We start from the raw sequence: 25,079 nt of genomic DNA, 5'->3' as shown, positions 1-25,079 counted from the left end.
AATGTTGACGTCATCTAAACGAAGGCAGCTGAGCTTGTCCCACTACATATTGAATAGGCCTTGTCTGCTCTTGATTGTTTGTGCAAACAACCTTGATGGCTATTAATCACAGGCCCGAATGCCACTGGGTTTGTTTCTCATGCATAAATGCAGAAGATCTGTCTGCATTCAAGTTCTGGGAAGTTCCATCTCACAGTCATCAGAATACAAGCTTGTCAGTCCAAACTGAAACTTACAGGCTTTGGCCATGAGGCTGACCGCAGCCATCTTGTTGAGCCCTGGATTCCAAACTCAGTCCAACCAGGGCTTCTTTAATAAACCAAAAGTAAATCCTTGGGGGAGACATGAAATTTGCGAATCCTTTCAGTCCCCCCTAGGATACTTAAACTTGCTTGAAGTGTCCAATCAAGGTGAGCAAAATTTCTGACCCCCCCACAAACAACCTTCCCCTATATTTATCTATTCACGATCCCCCGACACATACATTCCCCTTACTTAGAGAAAAACCGCAGTGCACGGCAGGCATCTATCGATAGCAAATATGATCTGTTACAATAATCCAAGCACGGAGGGGGTCCAACACCCCTGCACTACTTGGGACATCATAAAACTTTATTACAACACACAATCTTTAATAAAATCAACATCAGGCCAAAACCTTATTTATTAAAATTAACGAATGGAAGGAACGAGCTTTATTAAAAATAACAAACGAGTCTGCCATCACTCGGTAGTGATACGACACAAAGCTCACACGGGTGTTTCTTCTTCCACCCGGGCATACTGGTCCTTCCACAACCTTTTTGCTTTAAATTCTACCCCGGGACCCTTTCTCCTAGACTGGACACAAACCAGGTAGAGGACGATCCCTAGCTGACAGACTACTAAGATGTGGGACACCATTCGAATCCAGGAGGGGACCTCTATACTTTCAAAAACGTCCCACCAGGGCGGGGTCGTAATATCTAAAATGTCAGCCCCTATCTGTACAGTCTTCTGTTCCAAAGTGTAGAAGTGCTTTTGTGATACTAGAACGGCTTTTAATAATTTGGTAAGGTGCTCTGGGAGCGGGGGAATTGGGTAACCGAAGTGGGCGACATATTTCTGGAGGTGGGTAAAACTCTCCTCCACAGTGAGGTGAACAGTGGACGATTCAGGAATGGGGACAATTCGTATCTGTGCCACTTGAACTTCTGCCTCGAGTTTGAAGCAGAAGCTGCTGTCACTCACCGCACACCAGCTGTGCTGTCCGTGCTGGTAGTGAGACGCTCCTGTGGTGACGCAATATGTCCCACCTCCTATATATGCTACCTGTGGGGGAACATGGCCTTGTGCCATGGCTTCCATGGTACAATTTATAGGTTTCGTGTCAGCAGCTCTGAACCCGCATTGTGGTTTCGAATAGGCATTCAAGTGCTGGGGACACAGGATTATGTGTGCTCCCCGGCTACGGCACCCCGAGAGGTCGGTACCCGTCATAGCATGCTCCCATTTTATGACGTATGGTGGGACCGCTGTATAACGAATGTGTGCACCCCCTTGAATGACTCCAATGTTCTCCACCCTGTATACTGGGGCGGGTCGGGCTGTCCTACCCATAACCGGCATTCTGGCTACTATTCCCATAATTGGTAAAATTCTCCTCTGCATCCCGTTCACCGCTCCCATCGATCGCTATCGGTGCTGTGTCTCCGGAGCACCCATAGAGGTCACCTCTCCTTCCGAAGCTCAGTCCTATCAGGGTGAGTAGGATTACGCCCCCCTTCATTCCGTAAATTTTCCTGTAACAGGTATAGAAGCACACAGCCAGGTTCCCTAGAGATTCGCTGGCTTGGGTGAAGCATGGTCGGGTCTTGCGACCTCGACTCAAATGTACACACTCTGAGCAGATTACTTAAAACTAACCATCACCTTAATTAGAATTAAATTAAACACCCTAAACTTAACACTATATAAACTTAAAAATTAAACTACCTAAACTATATACATCCGCCACCCGTCTCCGGGCGGCCAGCCTAATCCCTGTTTGGGCTGCTGCAGGCTGCTCCCTGCGGCGTGGCTGCACTGACCTGCACTTCCGGTCCCTTGCAGTCTGTAGCTGTTAGCTGGGAACCTTTGTCTTCCGACTTCTCTTTAACTCGGGAGGTTGTCGTTTTAAGCTGGGGAGTCGGTGACCATACCTTTCTGGGCTGGGGTGTCCGAGGGGACCTTCTAGGGAGGGCTACGGGTGGGGTTTTCTTGGCGGGTGGACCTTTGGCTCGGACCGCAGCCTTTGCTAGCGCGGTCTGTGGGTTTTCCACGACCACTGGCTGGGGATCCTCTCCCTCAGGTTTCACCTCTCCCAAACTTGGACTGAGGGCAGGTAACCTTTCGCCGCCTGTTGCAGCAGGCTGTGAGTCTCCGCCCCAGGTTCCAAACCTGGGTCGGGGGCGGGATTCTTGCGCTTGGACTCCTCCCCATCTGAATCCCAGAGGATTGGGGGAGTCTCCTGAACGGTGGGTGGAATGGCTCCTCCCCTGACACAAGCCACAGCGCCTGCCTGTGCAGCCTGTGAGCTTGTACCCGCTGCGGGCTGAGGATCTCTATCCTCAGACCTTGTCCCAACTGGCTGCTCTTTCTTTTCGGGTTTAAACAACTTACATTGTTTAATATAACTAGCAGCCGGCCAGTAGCCCTGTTCTAAATTCTTTCTCCTTACCAGGGCAGCCTTAAAGGCGGAATCTTTGGCTTGGACCTGCTTTTGGTCCGGGGCCAAAGCTACCCTCTGTGTGCCTCCCTTGTCCCGGATTGCTGCTACCGGGCCTGCTCTACAGGGGTCCCAGAACTCTCCTTCCCTGTCCCCCTGCTTGGCCACCTCGTCGGTCTTGTGGTTACCCTCCCACGTGGTATGGGGGGATCCTAAATCTATGGCCAAAGGTTTTGACCTTTCCCCAGCCTGCTTGTTCCCTGTGGATCCCATTAAGCTAAATGGGACCTTGTTAGACCGGGGTGAATTGGTCAGGTCTTCCGAATGGACCACCGTGCTGGAAGCTCCAGTGTCCACCGAATATCTCCCCTGCACCGTCTTCACCCCCATCTTAACATAGGGCCTGCTCCCCTCAGCATTTTCGCAGGGACACAGGTCGACAGGCTGCGCTGGTTCTAGTCATTGCTGGGAGTGGGATGGGGCAGACGGGGTCAAAGCACTGGTGGTGGCTGCTATTTTCCCCTGACTGGCCAGGAGGAGAGATCGTATCGACTCCAAGAGTGGCTCGATCGCAGCGGGAGCAATTTCTGTTTCTGCCTTCTGGGCTGGGGCTGTGGAGTTCTTTAATTTATTGTCTTTCCATGAATTTTTACAATCCTTGCGCCAGTGGCCGTCCTTCCTGCACCCGTAACAGTTTAACTTAGTCTGGGAGGGACGGTTCCCCTCCTGGTGCCACTCTTTCTTATTCTGGCCCCTAGGTTTAACCTCATGGACTTTCCCCTTGGGTTGGGGCGTCTCGATACCCCTTATATTTTTAAATGCTATCATGAGCTGGCGGATCACCATTTCCTCGGTGGTCTGGGGGCTACGGGAGTCAAACCAGGCTGCAGCCTGGGCTCGGATTTGGGGCAGGCAGTTTGTCATTAGACAACGGAGCCAGTGGGTCAATTGGACTTGGTTCAGTAATGTCCGCGCTGGCATTCCCGGGCATGCGCTCCGGTAGACTGGCCACAGCCTGTCTGCGAGCGTCTGCGGGGACTCCCCTGGGAGCTGTACCATTTTTTCCGCCCGGGCGAACGGACTACCGTCATTGAGTCCCATGGCCTCCAATATCTCGTTCCTCAAATCCTCATAATCTTTCTGCCCCTTTTTACACTCATCAGGTAGGGTCTGGAGGAGATCACTCCCCAGAGAAAACAGCAGCATCTTAGCTTGCTCTGCGTCATCACAGTCATTAACGCACACTGCCTGTTCTATCTCCCTGAAGTGCAGAGAGGGGTCTCCCTTTTCTGTGAGCTTAGGGATGTGACTAACCATGGCCCTGAGCTGTTGAGTGCCATGCGGCACCACAAACTGATTTTGGATGGCCCCTGGGTCCTCGTCATCAACGGGCGGGCCGTACCTCCGTTGTCGGAGGGGGTACACCAGTCCTGGTCCCGGCCTATCTCGTGGGGCCTGCTGTGCTTCCCCTACCACTTCATCCTCCCCCCCCCTTTGCTGCCAGAACTCCTGAAAACTCGGAGCTATGGGTGGCAGCCGTGGGACCTCTGATTCCCTAGCCAACTTTGTTCTGGGTGCTGCCTGTGGGACGGTTCTGTTTGGGTTGCTGGTAAAGTCCGACTGGCCCGCCTTCGGGCTGATGAGGCATACCATGCCCTTTGCCCTCAATAAGGCCATGCCCAAGCTTTCTATCTCCTCCCTACAGGACCCGTGATCTGCCTCCTCGAACCCCCGGTCGCAGGCTAGCTTGTATGCTGCCTTTACCTCCCTTACTTTCTCCTCCTGCTCTTTTAATTCTTGGGTGAGGTCACAAATCGTGTCCTGCAGCCTTATCTTGTTGCCCCTTGCCTCTCTGACCTGGTATTCCAAGTGCTCCATCTTGCGCCTAGCGCTGGCTTTAATTTCAGCGGTCTGGTATTCCAGGCGCTCTACCCTTGCCTGATGTTCCCGTTGCGCTTCGCCGGCCCGGGCCTCCAGGCGCTCTACCTTTGCCTGGTGTTCCCGTTGCACTTCGACGGCCCGGGCCTCCAGGCGCTCTACCTTTGCTTGGTGTTCCTTTGCCGTCTGCGCTCTCTCTTGGCTTAACGCCTGAAGTGCCACTAGCACTTTCTCTTCCACTAAAACCTTATCCTGCATCTCTCGGGCCAATTTCTTGAGCTTGGCAGCCTGTGCTGCTACAACACTGTCCAGCACTAGGACTTGTTTCTTGTAACACATTAACCAGACTGCCTTTTCAATTGCCCTCTTATGCTGTTTACTCGCCGTCCACTGGGCGGTGGCGTCTATGGGATGCTTGGCCTTTAACATAGCGCCCACCCATTTCTTGGCGATATTGACCTTTCTGCACACATAAGTGGACAACCTCTATTCCATTGCGGTTTCTCCCTCCGCACCACTGTCTGTCATATCGCATACTGTCGCCGATGCTCGTACCTGGCTCGCCATTTCTGTAGGGGGTTTTAGTTTGGAGGTTTGTGTCTGTGTGATAAATCCAGAAAGTGGAACAAGGAACTCAAAGAGGCTAGATGTTAGAATTAACACGAGTACTTTATTAACAACTGGGAAACACATTTACAGACAGCCTGCACCAGCATCCTGGCATTCCACCTTGTGCTGACCTATACAGGAAGCAAACCTCTGACCTTAACAGGAAGCAAACCTCTGACCTTAGCAGCAGCATTGGCTACAGCACCACCTGGTGGATAACCTTAATCATAACATCCCAGATTACTATAGTCTGGTCAGTCAGTCGTGTGTCTGAGCTGCTCCAGCCCCGTGCGGTTCGAATCGCTTCCCCTTTGGTTCTGACCACCGGACTTATTTATAAGTAATGATATAGACAAACGAGACCAGTGGTTCGGTGCAAAGCAAACCAATGTTTATTAAAATAGAGAACATTTACTATACAGAGAAAATCACTATGGATACAGCACAATTACACTTAACGGGGGAGGAGAAACGGACACATCAAGGGAAAATGACTAGAATGACACTTTAGTAATTCCCCTTAACTCCCACCCTTTACACCTATCTAGGTTATCTTGTGATGGGCCAGAAAATTGATGCTCACCAGTCTAGGATGTTGAAACGCCTGCTCCGTGCCCTGCTGCCTGCTGATGTCTTAGGTTTTCACCGCCCCAAAGCAGAGATACCCCAGTAATTTAAACATAACTGCGGGTATTCTACTTCCCTGGATGGGCTCTTCGTCGACGGTCCTTTTTGCTGGGTTGATGATAAGGCAGGGCACTGGAGGCGAGGCAGGAGAGAGAGAGAAATGGCCTCCTGAGGGACTAGTTATACCCTTCCCGGTAGCCCTTATCTCCCGCCAGATCAGCTCACTTCTTTTGTCTAATCTGGATGTATTGAATCTCATACAAAAGGTACCGATCTGGGCCCATTGACCTGGATGGCTGGTAATCGGTTTTAAACGCCTCATCAGTGTTCCCCTTTGTCCAACTGGTTTCGTGATGGGGCCATTCCAGTCTGAATGCCCCGTTGATCGTTTTGAAACACTTGGGTAAACAATGTTGACGTCCTCTAAACGAAGACCTGAATGCAGCTGAGCTTGTCCCACTACATATTGAATAGGCCTTGTCTGCTCTTGATTGTTTGTGCAAACAACCTTGATGGCTTTTAATCAGAGGCCCGAATGCCACTGGGTTTGTTTCTCATGCATAAATGCAGAAGATCTGTCTGCATTCAAGTTCTGGAAAGTTCCTTCTCACAGTCATCAGAATACAAGCTGTCAGTCCAAACTGAAACTTACAGGCTTTGGCCATGAGGCTGACCGCAGCCATCTTGTTGAGCCCTGGATTCCAAACTCAGTCCAACCAGGGCCTCTTTAATAAACCAAAAGTAAATCCTCGGGGTAGACATGAAATTTGCGAATCCTTTCAGTGTCTCGATACGCTCGCGTCTGAGTCAGTAAGTCGTGGATTCAAGTCCCACTCCAGAAACTTGAGCACAAAATCTAGGCTGACACGCCAGTACAGTACTGAGGGAATGCTGCACTGTCGGAGGTGCCATCTTCTCGGCCCCGTTTGCCCTCTCAGGTGGAGGAAAAAGATCCCATAGCACTATTTTGAAGAAGAGCATGGGGGACTTGCTGTGTGCTGATTGGCTGCCATGTTTTCTACATTACAGCAGTGACTACACTTCAAAAGTACTTCATTGACTGTAAATTGTTTGGGATGTCCTGAGGTCATGGGAAGCTGCTTGTAGAAGGCCTTATTCAGCCCACACGTTATATAGATCAAGTGAGTTTCCAGGATCTGTCTGATGAGCAGTGCATGAGGAGCCTGTGCCTCAGGCTCATTCCAGGGGGCTACAGAGGACATGTCATTTCTTCCAGTCTGCAGTGCACAAGAGCATCAAGCGGGTCACCAAAACCCTATTTGCCAAGGCCAACCAATAAATCACCTGCTGTGCTCTAACAGGCCTGGATGCTGCTCCTTCCGGTTGCCCAGCCTGCTGTGCTGCTGCTCCTCTTCCTCAATCCAAATGCAACAAGTATGACACCTAGCATAAGCTCTGAGTGCTTATTCAGGGTGAGTAAAGCAAAACACAAATCAAAAAGCAAGCAATCTCCAAGCTCAAATATCCCATGGAAATCCAAAAAGCACAATAGCACTTTTACTATGATCTCTTTTACTATGTTAAAGGTGCTATATAAATACAAAGTTGTTGATCAGAGTGTCAGCACCGGACTGCCGCTTTAAATATTGCTTGCAGTGGCCCTCTAAAACCAATCACAATATTCAGCGGGTTCAGAGAAGGGTGGGACATCCGCTATTTTCTTTTAAAACTGCATTGACATCACAGGACCCCGATTTACCCGTCTTTGTGGGGCGCCTAAAAAGTGCACGATTAAGAAGCCCACGGGCGCGAATCGAGTGGGAACCAGGCGTTGAGTTCTACCATGCTATTTTAACTGCATGTTTCCCTTGTTCCCACTGGGCCGGTTGTAGCTCACATCTAAACAAGTTATGCTTTATCTGTGTGTAGTGGTAATTTTTTTTTAATTCGTTCACGGGATGTGGGCGTCGCTGGCAAGGCCAGCAATTATTGCCCATCCCTAATTGCCCTTGAGTGGCTTGCTGGGCCATTTCAGAGGGCAGTTAAGAGTCAACCACATTGCTGTGGGTCTGGAGTCACATATAGGCCAGACCGGGTAAGGACGGCAGATTTCCTTCCCTAAAGGACATTAGTGAACCAGATGGGTTTTTACGACACTCTGGCAGTTTCATGGTCACGCTTTATCTGTGTGTAATGGTAAATGGATTATTCATTTATTTTCAGTCCATTTTTAAACTGCTGAAAAGAACTATTTTAACAATTTCCAACCTGCACCCGCTTCTGAATTTTGGGGGAAAGGAAGTGCTGCGAGATGCATATCAAATGGATTCTGGGATTTGGTTGCCTAGGAAACTCTGTGTAAGCTAATTGTTTTTTACGGAAAAAATGTTGCAATGTTCTTTTAAATTGTTGCAGCTGGCAAATGACCTTTACGATAATGAACTCTCTCTACCCTCTCTTTGTTCAGCAGGTATGCTCAAGCACCAAGTTGGCCTAGATCCAGCTTTATACTTAATTAGGTTAATCAGGCTTTTACATTTTGGAATCCAAATATGTGAAAAAATGCTAATATTGATTGTCCACAAATAGACATCGAGGAAGTGTGGAGTACAGGACAAATTAAGCAGAACTAATATTTTGAAGACTGTTAAGTCAAACAAAAAGTGTTTGCAGAAGCAGTGGCCTAGAAATGCTATTGCGCCTGAAAATGGGTGCGCAGGAGGTGGGGCGGGACGGGGCCGCTATGCACGCGTCTGTTAATGTTGTCCCAGGCAGCACGCAATATTCGTGCTGCCTGCTCATTATCATCACTCAGGCGTGCAGCCAACTCATTGTATGGGGTGGGGGGGTGGTCAGATATCGGGCGATTCTGACACAAGCGCCTCTTAAAGGGGGGGTGCACTCTGGCTGCAGACAAGGAGACAGTTCTGCACGCAAAAATGGCTGCAGCAAGTACTGAGAGGGCACCGAGACTTTACAGTGCTGCCTTGGAGGCCCTGGTGCAGGCAGCAGGCAGGAGAAAGGAGTTCCTGCTCCCCCCCCCCAGGGGGCAGAAAGCCCTCCAGACATCAACTCCACCAGCAACTGAAAGAGGTGGCAGAGGAAATGAATGTCAGGAGCTTAGCTCCAAGGACATGGCTGCAATGCTGGAAAATGCTCAATGACCCTACCAGATTTATCAAGGTAAGAATATTGCTCTCTTACTCTCTGCTCACACCTCCACCACCTCTAAACACACTACCCTGTACTCACAATACTCCCCTCCTTCACTTCCCTTCACTCTCCTATAATCATTGCACCACACTTCACTGCACGTTCTTTTCATCCTACTCACACACTCACACTATTTCAGCCCTCACTTCCCCACACCTCACATCTTACACACTGCATTCTAACTATTCCACCGAGATAGGTACATTCTCTAAAGACCTCACAAAACTGTCACTAACACACTGCCTTCTTTCTTGGAGGAGAAGATCGTGCACAACTCCAGACAGGAAGCTGCCACCGGAGAAGGTTGTGTCCACCAGCACTCCCTCTTCCCATCGAATAAAACGTACTGGCCATCACGGGCAGGGAGAGGGTCATGACTCTGGCGACTGGCAATGCTGATGGAGATGTTGCACAGCATTTCTTCACGCCTTATTTTTTTCCCTTTTTACATCTATCTCTCCCTAGACACTCTGCATGACACACTGCAAACTCTTTCACCAGCCACTTCTCTCCCTCCACGTTAAAAGCTAGTCTTTCTCTTTCTCTTTCATTTCAGATGCTAAAGATGTGGACATGTAGAGGATGAGGAGGCCAACCTTCCTGTAGATGCAGCGGCACTCTATCTCACCCTCGCAAGTACCAGCTTAGATACTGGCATCATGCATACTTTAGAGGTTAGGATAGAGGAGGGGTCTTCATGTGGTGAATTACCGGCCACAAGCGTGCAGGCGCTGGGACAGGGGGATAGGATGCCACAGGTGCCAGCTCACGGGAGGGTGAGATCGCACACTTGCTCTGCTGTAGAGGACCCAGATGCTGACATCAAGAGCCCCGCCTACTGTAGAAGGCTGATGTGCATACACCAGGAACTGCTAAGTGCAATGGGCAGCCTGGCAACGAGCTTGTGCTCAATGTCGCAGATCATGGAGGAGTTCAGCTCCAACTTGTGCCAGAGCATGGAGACCATTCTGTCCAACATGGCCCAAATGGTCGGCTCCAGCAACACGACAGTAGCACCCACCATGATGGAGCCTCTGCTGAGAGCTCTGACAGCTTCCATGGCAATTCACACTGGAGTCATGGAAGCTCAGATGGCGGCCAGCTTGGCTCTGGAGGTCAGTATTGAAAGCGCCTCCGAAGCGTCACAGCAGTCCTGCATTTGTTCTCGTGTAGAGCCATTACAGTGCTGAGACCCATGGCTGCTCAAGGTCGTCCACCACAGCCATCTGAAGTGTCCTCAATGCAAGACCAGCAGCCTTCCACCTTCCAAGCTGTAGCCACTGGGGAAACACTTCATAGGAACACTACAATAGGGAAATGAGCACACAAGACAGGCATTAAGTGCATGCACAAGGGTAATTCATAATTGTTTCTGTTATCTGTTAGATACAGATGGAATAGAGTTGTTTGATTTTTTTTGTTATAGATTTGGTGTTGATGTTTATATTAGTGAAGTGAGAGCAAGTCCCATAAGACTGGAATGAAGGAAGACAATTGGATGGTGGCAGTAGGATGGTGGTAAGGGTTATGGGACTGTTGGTGTATTGGGGATGGGAGGGATGGTTTAGGTGAAATGCGGTTGGATGAGCTGCTTTCAGAGAGCTCTGGCAGCTAGGGGCACTGGTGGTCAATGCTGCTCCTGCTCTTCCTCCTCTTCTTCATGCTCCTCTTGCTCCTGCTGCACTTCTTGCTGCCCAGCCGGTTATAAGGACTGGGTCCTCATGATTGCAAAGTTATAGACCGTGCAGCAGACAATGATAAATCTGGATACCCGTTATGGGGTGTACTGCAAAGCTCCTCTGAAATGGTCTAGGCAGCGGAAACGTTGCTTGAACACCCCAAAGCTTTGTTCGATGATGTTTCTTGCGGTAGCATGGCTCTCGTTGTAGGCCAGCTTTGCAGTCGTGCCCGAGTTCCTGACGGGGGTGATGAGCTATGTGTGGAAGGGATAGTTCTTGTCGCCCAGTAGCCAGCCTGTAACTTGACGGTCCAGCTGGAATAAAGGTGAACAGAAGACAGACACAGGATGACAGAGTCATGACTGCTGCCAGGTTACCGGGTACAGATCTGCATAATGCACTGACTGTGGTCGCAAACCAGCTATACATTCTAGGAATGCAATCCCTTTCAATTGATAAAGATGCCAGGCTGGCGATGGGGAGCATGTAAGGCAATGTGGATGCACTTTGGATTCTGTGGAAGCCTGACATGCGGACAAAGCCTACTGCTCTCTCGTCGTGCTTCGTCTGTCCATGGGGAAGGAAATGCAGGTGTTCCTCCTGGCGTGGAGAGCCTCGGAGACTTTCCTGATATGGAGATAGTCTGCGAACTGTGATGTGTCGCAGATGTCACCTGCTACAGCCTGAAAGGAGCCCATGGCATAAACGTTAAGGGCCATGGGGGCCTTGGCAGCCACAACACTAACAACAACTTGCAACTATATAGCACCTATAATGCAACAAAGCGTCCCAAGGCTCATCACAGGAAAACAAAATTTGACACCGAGCCACATAAGAAGATATTAGGACAGGTGAGCAAAAGCTTGGTCAAAAAGGTAGGTTTTAAGAAGCTTCTTAAAGGAAGAGAGTGAGGAAGAGAGTCAGAGAGGTTTAGGGAGGGAATTCTAGGGCCTAGGCAGCTGAAGGCATTGCTGCCAATGACGGAGCGAAGAAAATCAGGGATGTGCAAGATTGGAGGAGTGCTGCGATCTCAGAGGCTTGTAGGGCTGGAGGAGGTTACAGATGTAGGGAGGTGCGAGGCCACGGAGGGATTTGAAAACAAAAATGAGAATATTAAAATCGAGGCATTGTGGACTGAGAGCCAGAGGGTGATGGGTGAACAGGTCTTGGTGTAATTTAGGATAGAGGCATTGGAGTTTTGGATGAGCTCAGGTTTATGGAGGGTACAAGGTGGCAGGTCAGCCAAGAGAGCATTAGAATAGTCAAGTCTGGAGGTAACAAAGGCATAGATGAGGGTTTCAGCAGCAGATGACCTGAGACAGGGGCAGAGGCGGGCGATTTTACGGAGATGGAAGTGAGCGGTTTTGCAGTGCTGTTCATGCCCTGGTGCAAAGCTCGAGATGTGGCTTGAGCAAGTGACATAACTTGGTGACAACCTCCTTTGTAAAGTAAGGGTGCCTCCTACATTGCTCCTCAGTAAAGTTAGCACAGGAGAAGTGTTCCCTGAATACCTGCTGTGGGTAAGGTCTCCTGCACAGTGCCCTCCTCCTCCCTCTTGTGGCAACAGCTCCTGCTCACCGCTCTCTTCCTTGCTGCTTTCCCTTATCCTCCAGCACCAAAGGCAGCCCTACCAAAACATCCATGACTTCAGTAAGCCAATAACAGTGCAGCGCCTGCAAAATCTCATCTGTGCAGACAAAGTGAACTTTCCAGAGTGGTAAAAAAAACACCAAGAAATGTTCCGAAGTTAACCAGCAGCCTGAAATGACAAACCGGCAATTAACCATGAAAGTAAGGCATGATCCTTTTAAATAGTGGGCGCGGGGTCCTTCCTGCCGGTTAGTGCCGTGAGTTGTTGGACGATTTCAGCACATGGCGACGCAAGCGAGGGAACATGCCAAAATCGGAAAAGGGTTCTGCAAGAAACACAGGACACTAATTTAAATAACTTATTCATTCTTTTAAATAGTTCTGGTGTGCGTTCCTGACACAATGGAGTAGCTCAATCCAATATGGTGGACGGTGCACATCTGGATTGAAATGTGCGCGTGCTTCCTGCCCACCATATTGGAGTCTCAGTTTAGTGCCTGAAAACGGACACAACATGATCAAATTTCAAGACCTGTATACCTTACTCAGCTAAGGGTCCACAATTTCAGCACTAATATTTAATTGACTGAATCCTTTCAGACAGGTGTTTTATCTATTAGGACTTCAGCTGGTTTCATCAGGACTCAAGATAATATACTCACATGTTTATTTCTGGTTAATAATCTAAAATGGTAAATTTACATACATACATTCAATTGCATAGAAATTATGACAGAAACAGGCCATTCGGCCCAACCAGTCTGTGTTGATGTTTATCCTGGGAGGTGTTCAAAAAAGAATTTAATGTGATACAGACCCAGTTTATACCCTTAAGGGGCAAGAGCTCGACTTGCCAAAAAAAAAAGCCATGGCCAACTAAAGAGGTAAGAGACAACATAAAACTAAAAGAAAAAGCATACAAAAATGCAAAAAAAAAGCACGGATCCTGGTGAATGAGAAGGATACAAAGAACAGCAAAGGGTGACAAAACAAACAGTAAGGGCTACAAAAAGGGAGTATGAAAAGAAACTTGCAAGGGATATCAAAATAAACACAACAATTTTTTTACAATTATATTAGGAAAAAGAGGGTGGTCAGGAGCAATGTTAGTCCTTTGAAAACTGATAACGATGATATTGTCAATGATAATAAGGAAATGGCAGACATGTTGAATAATTACCTTGTATCAGTATTTAGAGTAGAGGAAGAGGATAGCATGCCAGAAATCCCAAGGAAACTAATATTGAATCAGGGACAGGGACTCAACAAAATTAACATAAGCAAAATAGCAGTAATGAAGAAAATAATGGCACTAAAGAGTGCCAAATCCCCAGGGCCAGATGGTTTCCATCCCAGGGTTTTAAAGAAAGTAGGTGAGCACATTGCAGATGCCTTAACTATAATCTTTCAAAGTTCTCTTGATTCAGGAACTGTTCCTTTGGATTGGAAAATTGTGCATGTCACTCAGCTATTTAAGAATGGTCAAATCCTGCCAATTAGAGTAACTGCCCATTATCCCTACTGCCTGTGTCCTGCCACTCAGCCAATTTCCTAAATGTCAATAATTTGCCTTCAATTCCAAGGGCTTCTACCTTAGTTAACAGTCTCTTATGAGGGACTTTATCAAAAGCATCCTGAAAGTCCATATAAATTATATCCATACACATTCCCCTGTCCAGTACTTTAGTCACCTTCTTAGGCATGACCTACCTTTCACAAATCCATGCTGGCTCTCTCTGATCAGCTGAAAATTTTCAAGATGTTCAGTTACCCTATCCTTAATTATAGACTCTCGTAATTTCCCGCCACAGATGTTAGGCTAACTGGTCTATAATTACCTGGTTTCCCTCTCTCACCATTCTTAAATAGCGGAGTGACATGCACAATTTTCCAATCTAAAAGCCCAAAAAAGCCCAATGGACTGCTGGCCTTTATATCCAGAGGACGAGAATACAGGGGGGCAGAAGTTATGCTACAGCTTTACAAAGCCCTGGTTAGACCACACCTGGAGTACTGTGAGCAGTTCTGGGCACTACACCTTAGGAAGGATATATTCACGCACAGCGTAGGTTTACCAGAATGATACCCAGAGTCCAGGGGTTAAATTACAAGGGGAGATTACACAAACTAGGGTTGCATTCCCTGAAATTTAGAAACTAATGTACCCCCACTATTTAAAAAAGGTGGTAGAGAGAAAACGGGGAATTATAGACCGGTAAGCCTGACATCGGTAGTTGGGAAAATGCTAGCGTCATTATAAAAGATGTAATAGCAGAGCACTTGGAAAACAGGGACAGGATCGGACAAAGTCAACATGGATTTACAAAAGGTAAATCATGCTTAACTAATCTACGTGAATTTTTTTGAGGATGTAACTGGTAGAATAGATAAGGGAGAACCAGTGGATGTGGTGTATTTAGACTTTCAGAAGGCTTTCGATAAGGTCCCGCATAAGAGATTAGCGTGCAAAGTTAAAGCACATGGGACTGGGGGTAAGGTACTGACTTGGATAGAGAACTGGTTGGCAAACAGGAAGCAAAGAGTTGGAATAAACGGGTCTTTTCCGAGTGGCAGGCAGTGACTTGTGAGGTACCGCAGGGATCGGTGCTAGGACCCCAGCTATTCACAATACATATAATGATCTAGACGAGGGAACTAGATGTAATATCTCCAAGTTTGCAGATGACACAAAGCTGGGTGGGCGTGTGTGCTGTGAGGAGAATGCAGAGAAACTCCAGTATGATTTGGACAGGTTGGATGATTGGGCAGATGCATGGCAGATGCAGTATAATGTGGATAAATGCGAGGTTATCCACTTCGGTGGCAAGAACAGGAAGGCAGATTATTATCTGAACGGCAATAGATTGGGAAAAGGGGAAGTGCAATGAGACCTGGGTGTCCTTGTGCACCAGTCACTGAAGGTAAGCATGCAGGTGCAGCAGGCGGTTAAGAAGGCAAATGGTGTGTTAGCCTTCATAGCGAGAGGATTCGAGTACAGGAGCAAGGATGTCTTGCTGCAGTTGTACACAGCCTTGGTGAGACCACACCTTGAGTATTGTGTGCAGTTTTGGTCGCCTTATCTGAGGAAGGATGCTCTTGCCATGGAGAGAGTGCAGCGAAGATTCACAAGACTGATACCTGGGATGGCAGGAATGACGTATGAGGAGAGATTGGGTTGATTAGGCTTATATTCGCTAGAGTTTAGAAAAATGAGAGGGGATCTCATTGAAACTTATAAAATTCTAACAGGACTAGACAGACTAGATGCAGGAAGGATGTTCCCGATGGCGGGGGAGTCCAGAACCAGGGGTCACTGTCGTTGGGGTAAGCCATTTAGGACTGAGATGAGGAGGAATTTCTTCACCCAGAGAGTGGTGAACCTGTGAAATTCTCTACCACAGAAGGCAGTTGAGGCCAATTCATTAAATATATTCAAGAAGGAGTTAGATATATTTCTTAAGGCTAAAGGGATCAAGGGATATGGGGAGAAGGCAGGGACAGGGTACTGAGTTTGGATGATCAGCCATGATCTCATTAAATGGTGGAATAGGCTCGAGGGGCCGAATGGCCTACTCCTGCTCCTATCTTCTATGCTTCTGTGTTAAGGGGTGATTTGATTGACGTTTTCAAGATATTAAGGGGAACTGATACGGTAAATAGAGAGAAAGTATTTCCGCTGGTTGGGGAGACTAGGACTAGGGGGCATATTCTCAAAATTAGAGCCAGACTTTTCAGGGGTAGAATTAGGAAACACTTCTACTTACAAAGGGTGGTAGACATTTGGAACTCTCTTCCACAAATGGCAATTGATGCTAGATCAATTGTTAATTTTAACTCTGAGATTAATAGATTTTTGATAACCAAATGTATTAAGGGATAAGGGGTAAAGGCGGGTATGTGGAGTTAGGTCGCAGATCAGCCAGGATCTCATTGAATGGCGGAACAGGCTTGAGGGGCTAAATAGCCTACTCCTGTTCCTATGTTCCTATATTCGTATATTCCTCTTCCTGTATCCTCCACACAAGCAGTAGTCCTAATGCCGTGTGCTCACCCTATCCTTATATCCCTTTTATCCCCATTTCCTTCAACTATCAGACCATAGTTTCATGGATGATTCATTTTAGAGCTTTCAAAACAAGTTCCTGCTTTCAATCACATCTTGGCCAATGATGTAAACACTGGGGAGCCCTGATCAGAAACTGAAAATAAGGCTGTACCTTGTATATGTTATTTTTCCATCTGTTCTCCTTCTCTGTGATTTGTATTTGAGATTTAACCATTGCTCCCCAAATCACGGCTCTTGACTCATTTTAACATTTAAGAAGCTTTGCACTTTGAAATTACTCATGGCATTTTGTCTGCACATGGTCTCAATAATAACTTTAATAAGCTAGTACTAATATTTGTCCCTAGATATTAACCCCCACACACACAACGGGTGGGAAAGGGTTGAGGGGGGAAGGTTAAAAATGAAAAACAGGAAACGCCTCTTCAACCTGTTGCATACGCACTTGTTGCCATTTTTATGACGCCGGGTTTTGTGGCGTCGAAGTGTCCCGCCATGGAGAGGCAGGACACTTCATTAACATATTTAAATCGAGTCCCACAGTGCAATTAGGAGACAGATTCAAATTTTACAGTTGCTGAGTGGGTTTCCCAGGGGTCGGGAAACCCGGCAGTGAAAGGGAGGCGGGAGATGCCGGCTCCACAAGGTAAGTGCCTTTTACAGCACTCCTTGTGCATCAGGAGGAGCAGGGGTGCCACCCCCCTCTCACCGCCCCTCAAGGAAGCCTTCAGCCTCCCCTCTGCTGATCGCGGCCTCTCTCCCCCCCTGCTGCGATCGCCCATCTCCCCCCCCCCGTCCTGCCGCCTCCAGCCCCAATGCCTCTTTCTCTCCCCGAACCCTGATGCCTCCCTCTCCGTCTAGCCGATCACAGCCGACCTCCTCCGACCCAATTGCTGGAGACCGTCCCCAAGGGACTCCTGCTGCGGCCTCCTGCCACTAGTTTTCCCACCCAGGAGCCGGCCAGGCTGTCAATTTGGCTGGAAATGAAAGAAAATAAAAAGACAATGAGGTCCGTTAAATTTGGCAGGACCTCTGCGCGCCCAGTCTTGCTCGGTTCCTCGGCCGTTTCCGGCCTCCCTCGCACCCACCCAGCCTCCACGTAAATATCATTGGGCTTGGGGATTTTTTTTTGCTTCATTTCCACCAAAAAACCTTTTGCAAAAAGCATAAAGAACTCGATATCAAAAATAAAATGTGTGGTTCCTTGTGTGTTGGCTGGTCCCAAGTACCTCCACCAAGTGACCATTTTCGTCTCTGAGCTTTGACAGTGCGTGTCAGCAGTGGGAAACTGATTGTGGGAAACATCACAGATGAGTCCAATCCTGTCATCACCTGATGACCTGAAGTGTACACACACATATACACACTGACACTCGCACTCTCACACTCCCTCACTTCCAGTCGGGTTTAATACAACAACGTTGAGTATTTCGTCCACAGCATATTTTTTTCTTTCTTTATTGTATCTCCAGGGTCGAGATAGATTGTCAGCTTAATTCAGGGAATGCACATTTCATTAAGCCAGTGTACTTACCCCTCGAGCCAAAACAGACTGTGATGGAACTATGTGCTTAGTGTGCTAATTGCAACCTTGCTTACCGTCTTGCTTTGTTCTCAGGTTAGTCATCAAGAAAAAGGAAGTTGGGATCAGGTCTGAATTGAGTTTTGTCTAACACCTCTTGTGTGGCTCAGGTCAGGTGCCATTATGTTTGCAGGATGTGATTAACAGCTAAATACCTGGTGAAAACTCGCAGTGGCAGAGCTTCCCACCACAGGAGCTGCTTTGTGGGACGGGTTGATAGATATCTCTAGATCCGGGCTGAAGGGTATATTTTGAAGCTGCCCCAGCTCTTCAGTTCTTCTGAGCCTATTGAGATAGAGGTGGTAACCCCTGTGTCACTAAGAATGAATCTGCATTTATATAGCACCTCATCATGTCCTTAGTAAGTCCCAAAGTATTTTACAGCTAATGGATTACTTTTAAAGTGCAAACACTGTTTGTTATGTAGGCAACCAGAGCACAGTCCCATACACAGCAAATGAATCACCAGATAATGGCCCAGAAATTCAGGTCCCAACGCGTGAGTACGGACGGAGTACTCACGCGTGGACCCGATGGAAGTGTCGGTTTCTTGCATGCACTACGCATGCGCGGGAAACTGGCATTTCCGATCCTCTGAACCAAGGGGTTCAGAGGTCGAACGCGTGCGCGCAGGAGTCTGCGCGTGCGTGTTGAACTTCCTTTTTTTTTTACAGGTTTGCCCGTGCATGAAGGCCTCTACTTTTTGCATATCTAAAAAACCAGGCGTAAGGACTTCATTTTAAAAGGTAAGTGGTCAATTAATTAAAATTAGAACATTTTTTCCACAGTTTTATTATTTTTAAATACTTTACAGTAAGGTAAGTGTATTTTTAGCCCCGATTTTTTATAAAATTATTTTTTTCAAAAATTTAAATTTTTGTTTAAAATAGTTATTTAATGTTATTTATAGTTGATTTAAATAGTGTGATTTTTTTTCAAATTTATTTTATGGTTAAGTACTGTTTTGGGCGCCCGGAGTTTTCATGAGTTTGACAGTTCTTTCTGTCAAACTCATGAATGGACTTTTCCCTCCTCCGCGTGATCCCAGCCGACGCATCGAACTAACTACGCCGCTGGATCACGCAAGCACAGCGCGCCGGGAGCTGGACCGGGCCACAGACAGGAAATCCACGCAGGCCCAGGCCTCAACTGCCGGCGCGCTAGGTAAGTGTAGGTCGGGGGCTTGCACCTGCGGGAAGCCCCCGACACAAATTTCTGGGCCAATCTGTTTTTGGTAGTGTTGGTTGAGGGAGGAATTTGGCCAGGATACCAGAAGAACTTCCTGCACTGCCCTATCTCCCAAGCCTTCTTATTCATTATTACCTAAATAGGTTTGCAACCTCGGCATCCTATTAGGCCCTGAGCTGAATTCCGATCCCATATCCTCTCCATCACAAATCTGCCTAATTCCACCTCCGTAACATTGCCCGTCTCTGCCTCTGTCTTAGCCCATCTGCTGCTGAAACCCTCATCCATGCTTTTGTTACCTCCAGACTTGACTACTTCAATGCTCCCCTGGCCGGACTCCCCTCTTCCACCTTCGATGAACTTGAGCTCATCCAAAACTCTGCTGCCCATATCCTAACCCACACAAAGTTCCACTTACTCATCACCCTGTGCTTGCTGACCTACATTGGCTCCCGGTCCATCAACGTCTCAAATTTAAAGTTCTCATCTTTGTGTTCAAATCTCTCCACGGCCTCACCCCTTTCTATCTCTGTAACCTCCTCCAATTCTAGCCTTTTATGCATTCCCTACTCCCTTCGCCCCACCATTGGCAGCCGTGCCTTCAGCCATCTAGGCCCTAAGCCCTGGAATTCTCTCCCTAAACCTCACTGCCTCTCCACCTCTTCACCTCTCGCTCCTCCTTTAAGATCTTCCTTAAAAATCGACCTCTTTGACCAAGCTTTTAGTCACCCATCCTAAAATCTCCTTCTTTGGGTCGGTATTCATTTTATCTGATTAGGCTACTGTGAAGTGCCTTGGGATATTTTCCTATGTTAAAGGCACTATATAAATGCAAGTTTTTGTTGTTGTTACCTAAATAATATTCTAGTAACTGAAATATTTATTTATTTGAGAGAAGCTCTTAGCCAAGGGAATCAAGGGATATGGGGATGAAGCGGGAAGGTGGAGTTGAGGTAGAAGATCAGCTATGACCTTATTGAATGGCGGGGCAGGCTCGATGGGATGAATGGCCTACTCCTGCTCCTATTTCTTATATTCTTACGTTCTTAGCCATGGATACCTAAAAATATATTGTCAATAGAGAAGGATTATTATTTTTATGCCATTTTAGAACATGCAATAAAGAGAAAGAATGAACTTGCAGTTATATTCTTCCTTTATTGCAATGTCGATTATTTTTGTTGCTAACAGTTGGTCTGATTTCATACCTTAAAGAGGCATTGGGCAGGATTTTCATTGGGCCGTGGAGGCAGGATTGGAGGCGTGTGGGGGGTTAAAATCTCGAAATCAGGGGGCACGAACCCATCCCCCCCCAACCCGCCTCCATGCCAGTTTCAAAGGAGGCGGATACCTGACCTGTGCTGGGACCCGCCTCCCCGAGGAAGGAAGGGGATTAGTGCCAATTAACTAGGGTTGCAAAGGGGTGGAAAGTTTCCGGTAAATTTCCAGAAATTTTCCAGGGGAAGTTTAGCTTGGGAATTTTGGGAATTTTGCCCAAAAAGCACATGCTAGCATAATATTGTTTTTTTTGTATTTCTTTCTTTTTTTTCCACTGGTCCTCTCTTAAAATTACTAACAGAGATGAGGAATTAATTGCAAGTTTTGTGTGTGACTGTGAACAAATATGTCCTGATTGGGTGGATGAGCGATTAGCTCCCTCTATTTGTAATATTTGCATATCGAATTGTGATTGGCCTGCAGGCATCTGTAAGACTGCTATAGTTTTTTTAAGATCCAGGTTAGGGGTCCTGAGGGAAGTCATTTTGTTTTCTGCTGATGTTGTGATGATGCAGTAAGTAAATCAGACTTTATACCAAATAAACCAGTTACTTGTTGAACTCTGTTGTCCTTCAATTTAAAATATACAAAATAATACACTATTGGTGATGTAGCGTCGTGTGTGTACAGGTCATGCTTCCATCACATGGAGCATCAGCAAAAATGTACTCACCCTGTTGCAATCGTGCTGATCGACCGCAGTTCGACACAGAGATGAATGCCCTTTATTTCTCTGCATAGAACAATGCCACGTTTACCGTCGGATGTGTGGAAGCATTTTACCCCAGGCATTAAAGATGGAAAGACTGTGTACATGTGCAAACACTGTAGGAAGCCATATGTAAAGAATGCCACAAAGATGCAGCAGCATTTATCCAAATGCAACAACTTCACTCAAAGCTCACAGCAGTCAGCCCAGAGTTCCTCTGCTTCCATTCAAGAAGATGATGGTTCTCATTCAGCATCAGGCTCCTTATCATCAGCAACTCCTGGCCCACTTGGAAGGTTCTTTGATACAATGGATAACCATAGCCAGAAGAATGCAGATGAGTGCCTTGCTCGAGCTGTATATGCAACAGGCTCACCCCTCATGCTCACAGCCAATGTGTACTGGAAGAGATTTTTCAATGTTATTCGCCCTGCATACTGTCCTCCCACCAGACATGCTTTGTCTACTTATTTGCTGGAGGCTGAGTATAACAGAGTCCAAGGAAAGCTCAAAGACATGAAGGACAACAGACACACAGGCACATACATTGCTGATGAGCTGAAAGCGGTCATCAACGATCTTGGATCACAAAAGGTCTTTGCAGTAGTTACTGACAATGCTGCGAATATGAAGGCTGCTTGGGCTCAAGTGGAGGAGGCCTACCCTCATATTACGTCTATTGGGTGTGCAGCTCATGGGCTTAACCTGCTCTTCAAGGACATCATGGGTTTGAGAACCATGGAAGCACTGTACAAGAGAGCCAAGCAAGTTGTTAAGTATGTCAGGGGAAAACAGGTAGTTGCAGCAACCTACAACTCCAAGCAAATGACAAAGAACAAGAACACCACACTGAAGCTGCCCAACAACACTAGATGGGGTGGTGTTGTCATAATGTACAACAGCCTTCTGGAGGGTAAGGAGTCGCTGCAAGAAATGGCAATATCCCAGTCTGGGGATATGGAAACCACCATCAAGAAAATACTGCTGGATGATGTGTTTTGGGAGAGAGTGGTTAGTAGCCTTAAACTACTCTCACCAGTAGCATCTGCAATTGCTCAGATTGAAGGAGATGACGCTGTCTTGTCAGATGTTCTCAGGCTTTTTACTGATTTAAAAGAACAAATCAGCATTGCCCTACCCACATCCCTGCTGCTCAAAGCAGAGAAGAAGGCAATTGTTCAATTCATACAGACGCGTCAAGAATTTTGTGTCAAGCCGATTCATGCTGCAGCATACATGCTGGACCCAAAGCATGTTGGGAGACCAATACTTTCTGGAGAACAGATCAACAGCACTTACAGTGTGATTTCTACCCTCTCACACTATCTCAATCTGGATGTGGGCAAAGTTCTCTACCAAGCAAGGTCTTTGGAATGGGGATGGGATATGGGAATCATGCAAGCATATCAGTGCACATACCTGGTGGAAGGGGCTTTGTGCATCTGAGGCCCTGTCACCTATTGCATCGGTGATACTCCAAATCCCACCTTCATCAGCGGCCTCTGAACGAAACTGGTCACTTTTTGGGAATACGCATACAAAGGTGCGCAACAGGCTGACTAACAAGAGAGTGGAGAAACTGGTGGCTATCCGGGCGAACCTACAACTTATTGAGCCAGATACAGAAGTGTCCACCACACAGCTAGACACTGACACAGAGGAGGAAATGGACACGTCAGAGCCAGAGTCAGAGAATCAGGAGGAGCAATGAGGAGTAGAAGACTCAGAAGACTCATGAGTAGAAGACTCAAAGGGATAAAATAAGGACAAATTACAGGCTAAATAAGCTGACGCTCTTTTTATTTTATTTTAGATGGGTCTTTTTTGTGGGGGTTCAATAAAGTTCAAAATTATAACCTAAATAAAGTTTTGAAAGCCTGTTTTTATTTGTATGGAACAGTATGTCTATTTTGACAACAAAGATAATATAAGAGTCAGAGACAAAAACCATCAGTGTGCAAAAAAACTCAAAATTCCCATAAATTCCCAAAAATTCCCATGGAAAGTTTCCTCTTTTAAAAATTCCCAAAATTTTGCAACCCTACAATTAACTGCCTGTTAACAGGTAGTTTTTAGCCTAATCCCTATTTTTATTGCTGAAGTGTGGGATTCCCGACGGCTCCAAACCACACCAAGTTAGTGAGGCGGGCCGTCGGGATGAAGGGCTTGGAGGGGTCGAGATGTCCGGTGTTCAGGTGAGTGATGGGTGCATGAGTGAAGAGGTAAGTGTGTTTGGTGTGTGTAAAGTGTTTAAAGTAGTTTTACTTACATTTACTTAACTTTACAGCCTTCCTTCCTTCAGGTCTCAGGAGTCCCTCATCTCATCGGCACAGAATACAGAATGGCCGCGAGCTGTCAAAAGTTGCAGCATTCAGCTTTCTGTTCTGGAGAGCTCTCTAAATCAGCCTGAGAGGAAGGAATTAACTTGGAGTACAGATTGTCAGTGTTTGACAGCTTCAAACAGCTGGCAAACGCTGATATTTCATCTGTCAAAAGCTTTTGACATATGAAATGTCAATCTGTGACGTCACCTGTTGCCGGGTGGCCCTTAATTGGCCTGCTGAGCCCAACAAGGTCAATCAAGTGAAAATCGCGTGGGTTGGCCACAACTTGATGGAGATGGGACTACAACCCCGTTGTAGCCCTGCCGCCTACACGCCTCCTCAATCAAAATCCAGCCCATTGGGCAGGATTTTCATTGGGCCATGGAGTCAGGATTGGAGGTGTGTGGGGGGTTAGAATCCCAAAATCGGGGGGCACGAACCCATCCTGCCCCCAACCCGCCTCCATGTCAGTTTCAAAGGAGGCGGGTACCTGACCCGCACTGGGACCCGCATCCCCGAGGCGGGAAGGGGATTAGTGCCAATTAACTGCCTGTTAACAGGTAGTTTTTAGCCTAATCCCTATTTTCATTCTTGAAGTGTGGGATTCCCGACGGCTCCAAACCACACCAAGTTAGTGAGGCGGGCCGTCGGGATGAAGGGCTTGGAAGGGTCGAGATGTCCGGTGTTCAGGTGAGTGATGGTTGCATGAGTGCAGAGGTAAGTGTGTTTGGTGTGTTTAAAGAAGTTTTACTTACCTTTACAGCCTTCCTTCTTTCAGGTCTCGGGAGTCCCTCATCTCACCGGCACAGAAAGCAGAATGGCCGCGAGCTGTCAAAAATTGCAGCATTCAGCTTTCTGTTCTGGAGAGATCTCTAAATCATCCTGAGAGGATGGAATTAACTTGGAGTACAGATTGTCAGTGTTTGACAGCTTCAAACAGCTGTGAAACGCTGATATTTCATCTGTCAAAAGGTCTTGACAGATGAAATATCAATCTGTGACATCACCTGTTGCCGGGTGACCCTTAATTGGCCTGCTGAGCCCACTGGGCGGGGTCAACAAGGTCAATCAAGTCAAAATCGCGTGGGTTGGCTAGAACTCGATGGAGGTGGAACTACAACCCCGAAAGTTGTAGTCCCGCCTCCTCAATGAAAATCCAGCCCATTGTCTCCAAAGTATGGAGTATTTTGGACAGGCTATGTTCATGGAACAGCCAGAAATGTCTGGAGTCCTAAACATAGCTGAAAGTGCTAAACTTCAATAGACATCATTATTCATACCTTTACTCAGGGGTCCTATCAATGTAGCAAGATGTAACAGTGTTAAGGTAATTATACTCCTTTACTGACAGAGGGTGTACAGTGACAATGGCCCAGAACTTCGGGTCTCCACGGGTGAGTACGCACGGGGTACTCACCCGTAGGCCCAATGGAAGTGCCGGTTTCCTGCATGCACTGCGCATGTGCGGGAAACCGGCACTTCCGTTCCCCTGAAGGAAGGGGTTCAGAGTTCGAACACGTGCGCAGGAGAGGCTGCTCGTGCGCATCCAACTTACATTTTATTTGCAGGTTTTCCTGGGAGGGTAAGTCTCCAGAATTTACACATTTAAAAAGCAGGTGTAAGGCCTGCTTTTTACAAGGTAAGTGGTGAATTAATTAAAATTGAAATATTTTTTCCACAGGTTTATTA

The sequence above is a fragment of the Somniosus microcephalus genome, chromosome 18, assembly GCF_052327205.1.
Source record: "Somniosus microcephalus isolate GS21.2 chromosome 18, FLI_Smic_1.0, whole genome shotgun sequence".
NCBI classification, from domain to species: domain Eukaryota; kingdom Metazoa; phylum Chordata; class Chondrichthyes; order Squaliformes; family Somniosidae; genus Somniosus; species Somniosus microcephalus.
Note: the sequence above shows the minus strand (reverse complement) of the source record.